The 5,471-nt window shown below is 55.5% G+C and overlaps 1 non-coding gene across 1 annotated transcript; it reads left to right on the top strand.

Moving 5' to 3' along the window:
• The first annotated feature begins 1,334 nt into the window (after positions 1 to 1,334).
• On the top strand, positions 1,335 to 1,406 carry TRNAK-UUU. Its single transcript has one exon. It is a non-coding gene; the product is annotated as a tRNA-Lys (tRNA).
• Positions 1,407 to 5,471: the final 4,065 nt, after the last annotated feature.

Below are 5,471 nucleotides of genomic sequence, written 5' to 3'. Positions count from 1 at the left end.
GACTAGAAATCCATTGGGGTCTCCCCACACAGGTTAGAATCCTGCCAACTATGGAGGCATTAGTATGTTGCTAGTGCCTGAGTGTCCACAGAGCTAGATCTGGTCTCACCATGGGGCTGGCTATACTTAAAATGCTGCTGTGACACTGTTCTAGCACTGTAGAGTAGACAGTTGCTACAGTAAGTGGAGGGGTTTTCCATCCCTGTAATAGCTACGTTGACAGAACAATCTTTCCTTTCATTTAGCACTATCTAACCATGGCTTAGGTCAGCTTAATTATAGTGGTTTTGGTGTTTTTCACACCCTGAAAGACCATCATGCTCTACCAACTGAGCTAGCTAGATTTAAAGTCAGTCAACTGCCCAGTCGCAGTGTAGAAGGAGCCTGAGGGTGTTTATTTGTGAGCTGAGGTTCCCTGTCTGACATTTGCCTTTTTTCCTGGTTTGTTATGTCTCCAGCAAGCAAACCAGAGCTGTTACAAGGCTGGTTAGATGCTGCTTTCTAGACCAGAGAGCTGGGGTTGATGTAGCATGCTGTCGCCATCAGCTGGTCAGAGTAACCAGGGTGGGAGGGTGGAATTTAGGATTCTCCCACCAAGGGGAGGTGCTGTTGGATTCATCTAGTGGGGGAGAGTCTGAGTCTGAGTTCCCCACACGCCACACACACATTTTCACAGGGAATCAGGTCCCCTGGGGAAAAACTCAAAAGAAGCCCAGGCCCAGGAGTGTCAGAGAAGGGAATCACTGTTTGCCTTAAGAGGTGGGTGAGGGAAACCTGCAGGTCCTTAGATCCCTCCAGCGCCTGATAGAACCATTTGTGGGGAAGGTCTGGGGAAGCCGAGGAGGACAAGAAGACGGGAAAAGGGCTTGCAGCTGTTGTGCAATCCCCATGCTCCCAGCAGAACGGTCCGTGGGGCTCAGCACTCAGAACTCACAAGATGGCAAAGCTCAGAGCCCTGTTACACAGAGTCAGAATGTGATCAGCTCACACCCAGGGGGAGCAACACCCCTCCCTTGGTCTCTATGCCAGAGTTCCTATCAGCTCAGTGTCCTTCCCACAAGAGCGGGCTGCTGAGAGGGTTACGATGGAGTAAATGAAGGCAGAGGAGGATTGTTCCTCATGTGGTTTTTTTGTGTGTCTCTGTGATCCTGCTGGAGGAAGCATCATTTGAGTTTGTTTCAGTGACTTGGGTTGGGCTGAGGTTGTGACCCTGAGCACAGGGGTTCTCTGCTCTTAGCCCCTCAGGGAGTGGACAGTGGAACAGTTTCAGAAAGTGGCTAGAAACTAGCCTAAGAAAGTGTAGCATAAATGAGAAGAACAGCACCATCATTGCCTCCCTGGTGGTCTAGTGATTAGGATTTGGCACTTTTACTGCCAAGGCCTGGGTTCAATTCCCAGCCAGGGAAAAGTGGCTTTAAATGAGAAAAGCTTCAATTATTCTTCACTTGCAATGTAAACAAATCCATGTTATTTTCCTGATTCCCCCATCTTCCCAGTGTCTCCATGGCAGGGCTGGCTCCAGGCACCAGCGCAGCAAGCAGGTCCCTGGGCTGGTCAATGGAAAGGGGAGGCTTCAGCGGCAATTTGGCCCTCTCAGAGGGAAGGACTTGCCACCAAAAGTGGCAGCGGTAGAGCTGCCATTGATTGCAGCTTATTTTTTTTTTCCGCTTGGGGTGCCAAAAACACTGGAACTGGCCCTGCTCCATGAAAGACAATTTGTTAAATCCAAGATGAGTGCAGTTCTATCAGTTCTCAGTCTGAGTCCTTAGGTCTTAATCCTAAGGATATTGTCCCATCATGGGGCCATTTCCCACCTCTCTTTCATACAGAAGCACAATTTTCCTTGCACAGACACAGGAACAGCAAGATCTTTCTCTGTCCCTTGTGCAAAGCAGGGGGCCAAATTCCATGGAAACAATGGACAAGCAGGGGGCCCTGGGCACATCCAGCCCTGGCCGTGAGATGTTCCCTCCCCTCTTTCTTTATGCCCCTGTTGTTATTTCATGGATTGTCTGGGATGGGGGAAAAGCTGAGTTCATTCCAGGTGGAGGGGGAAAGAACCGTGAAAGTCTCAGGACCCAACTCCTGGTACCAGGATCACTGAGGCGCTGGGAATCTGCATGGGAAAGGGACTGTGTGAATTGTCAAGGTGGGGAATGAATAACAATCTACAACTAGATCCACCTCATTCATCACTGACACGGGCTAATCCTGCCGCCGATAGAAGGGAAACTGGGAGAAATTCTTTGCTGCTCAGCCATGGAAACAGTGACCCAATTGCACCGCAGTGAATGTGCTGGGGAAAGCTGGACTTTACAGGCAGGTGGAAAAAGCAGATCCTAGAAACACCTGGAGCTCCCCACAGCACTGCTGCCACCAGGGTCAGGTGCTGAGCGACTCACAGTGCCCCCTCCCCTCCCATTACCTTCCAGCAGGGGGTGGCAGTACCCCCCACCCAATGCAGGGGAGAGGCCTGATTGGATCTCTGCACCCTGAGCCCAGGGCACCCACTCTCAATGCCCCACACATCGAATCTGGCCCTGCTGCAAAGTGACCCTAAGAACCAGCAATCTCCAGGACAGCAGGTTTGCCCTCAGAGCAGGGAATGTGTCCCCCATGCTGCTCTTAGGCCACTGGGTGCTCTGGAAACAAGAGGGCTCTGAGTGTAACCCAGGGGTCAGCAACCTTTCAGAAGTGCTGTGCCAAGTCTTCATTTATTCACTCTAATTCAAGGTTCCGCATGCCAGTGATACATTTTTATGTTTTTAGAAGGTCTCTTTCTATAAGTCTATAATATATAACCAACTATTGTTGTATGTAAAGTAAATAAGGTTTTTTAAAATGTTTAAGAAGCTTCATTTAAAATTAAATTAAAATGCAGAGCCCCCAAGACTGGTGGCCAGGACCTGGGCATTGTGAGTGCAACTGAAAATCAGCTCATGTGCCACCTTTGGCACACGTGCCATAGGTTGCCTACCCCTGGTGTAACCCATAGCAAGCAAAGACTATCTGAGGATGTAGCTTGGTGGTAGAGCACATGCTTTGCATGTATGAGGCCCTGGGTTCATTCCCCTGCATCTCCAGGTTCTTTTCACCCTGCTGCTTTGCTCATGCCCAGCTGGGATGTGGCCCAGCAGTCTCCCTGCAGGAATTTCAATCCTGCTCAGTGAGGAGCAAGTGCCAATTGCATGGAAGGTCTGGGGGGGTTTCTGCTCCTAAGTCACCTCAGTACATGTAAGATTCCCACCTGCTGTGCTGCTTGGGACAAGGGTAGATGAGAAGGGTGAATCCTCCAGCACTGGAGGGAAAGGTCCCATCTGCACAGACTGAGAGGCCAGGAAACAGAGGGGCAGTCAGTGCTCAGAGAGGAGGGAGGTCAGTGATTTACACCCAGCAGGGGACACTGTCTTTTTGAGGCGAGTGCAGCTTGCTTGGGATGATGCTGACGATGGATAGAAAAAAGGCTGGAGTCAATGACAGACGAGACCACAGAAGGGGAAGGGGAATGGCAGCCCCACAGAAGGTCCTGGGTGCTCAGATGCCCCAGTTATTGCACCCTGGCCTGTCGTAGAGAGAGAAAAGACCCAGCGGGACCCAGCCCCCCTATAGTGATCCCATGGACAAGAACCTGGTTGGGAGTGGGGTGAAGGTTCCCGCTGGGGAAAGGGGAGCTGAAATCCCCCAGTGTCCTGGAATTTAAGCAATGGAAGCTTCAAACCCTGCACGGGTGTGGGCTAAGGTGCATCAGCAGAAGGTTGAGCTGGACAGGGGCGGCAGGTTTGTATAATTTTTGGTGGTGCCCAGAATGGGACCAAGTCCTGCCCCACCCCACCCCCACACAGGGCCAGCTTTAGGCCGATTCTCCCGATTCCCCTGAATTGGGCCCCACGCCTAAGAGGGCCCCGTGCCCAAGCCCCGGTATCGTGTACCAGCAAGAGTCAGTTCGCCGCACTGGGGTGGCCCGGCTTCCCCAGGGGGCAATTTAAAGGGCCTGGGGCTCCCAGCAGGGGCTCTGGGGGCTATTTAAAAATCCAGGGTTCCCATTGGTTCTACCGCCCTGGCCCTTTAAATAGCCCCCAGAGCCCCTCCGCTTCCCCAGGGCTCCCTCAGCTATTTACAGGGCCGGGGCGGTAGAAGCAGGGGAGCCCTGGGCCATGTAAATAGCCCCCAAGCCCCAGGCTGCTGCTGCTACCCCGGTGCTGACGGATGGAGGAGGGGGCACTTACCGTACAGGGTGGGCTGTACCCTCTGTACCCGCACCCCCTGCCCTGCCTCCAGCCCCTCACCCCCTGCCCTGCCTGCACCTGCCCCTGCCTCCAGCCAGCCCCACACCCCCTGCCGCCAGCCAGCCCATCTCCAGCCAGCCCTGCACCCCCTGCCCTGCCTGCACCAGCCCCTGCCTCCAGCCAGCCCTGCACCCCCTGCCCACAGTCAGCCCATCTCCAGCCAGCCCTGCACCCCCTGCCCTGCCTGCGCCAGCCCCTGCCTCCAGCCAGCCCATCTCCAGCCAGCCCTGCACCCCCTACCCTGCCCGCAGCCAGCCCCTGTCTCCAGCCAGTCCTGCACCCCCTGCCCTGCCCGCAGCCAGCCCCTGTCTCCAGCCAGCCCTGCACCCCCTGCTCACAACCAGCCCCTGCTGCACACCCTGCCTGCACCAGCCCCGCACCCCCTGCAGCCAGCCCTGCACCCTGTCTCCAGCCAACCCCTGTCATACCCCCTGCGGCCCTGCCTGAAGCCAGCCAGCTCCCCACACCCCCCTGCCCGCACCAGCCCTACACCACCGGCCCTGCACCTCCTGCCCTGCCTGCAGCCAGCCCCTGCTGCACCCCCCTGCCTGAAGCCAGCCAGCCCCGCACCCCCTGCCCTGCCTGCAGCCAGCCCCGCACCCCCTGCCCTGTCTCCAGCCAACCCCTGCTGCACCACCCTGCCTGAAGCCAGCCAGTCCCGCACTCCTCTGTCTCCAGCCCTGCCAACCCCTGCCACACACCCCTGTGACCCTGCCTGAAGCCTGCCAGCCCCACACACCCCGTCTCCAGCCAGCCCCGCACCCCTTGCCCTGCCTGCAGCCAGACCCTACTTCCAGTCAACCCCTGCCCTGCCTCCAGCCAGCCCCATGTCCACTGGTGCCTGCAGTTCCCAGGGCAGTAACCCTGCACACCTGCTTCAATGAGGGGGGCAGGGAGCAGCTGGGACCCACACATGTGCACACCCTAGGGTGACCAGACAGCAAGTGTGAAAAATCGGGATGGGGGTGGGGGGTAATAGGATCCTATATAAGAAAAAGACCCGAAAATTGGGACTGTCCCTATAAAATCGGGACATCTGGTCACCCTAGCACACCCCCAGGTAGTGGCGGGGACCCACACATGTGAAACGGAGCTCATTTCTGGTTCAGGCCCATCTTTTTAAAAAAGAACTTTAGGTAGGGTTAACATACACCCGTATTTTCCTGGACATGTCAGGCTTTTTGG

This window comes from Mauremys reevesii, linkage group 12 (genome assembly GCF_016161935.1).
Source record: "Mauremys reevesii isolate NIE-2019 linkage group 12, ASM1616193v1, whole genome shotgun sequence".
Lineage (NCBI taxonomy): Eukaryota > Metazoa > Chordata > Testudines > Geoemydidae > Mauremys > Mauremys reevesii.
This window is presented reverse-complemented; position numbering and strand designations above follow the sequence as displayed.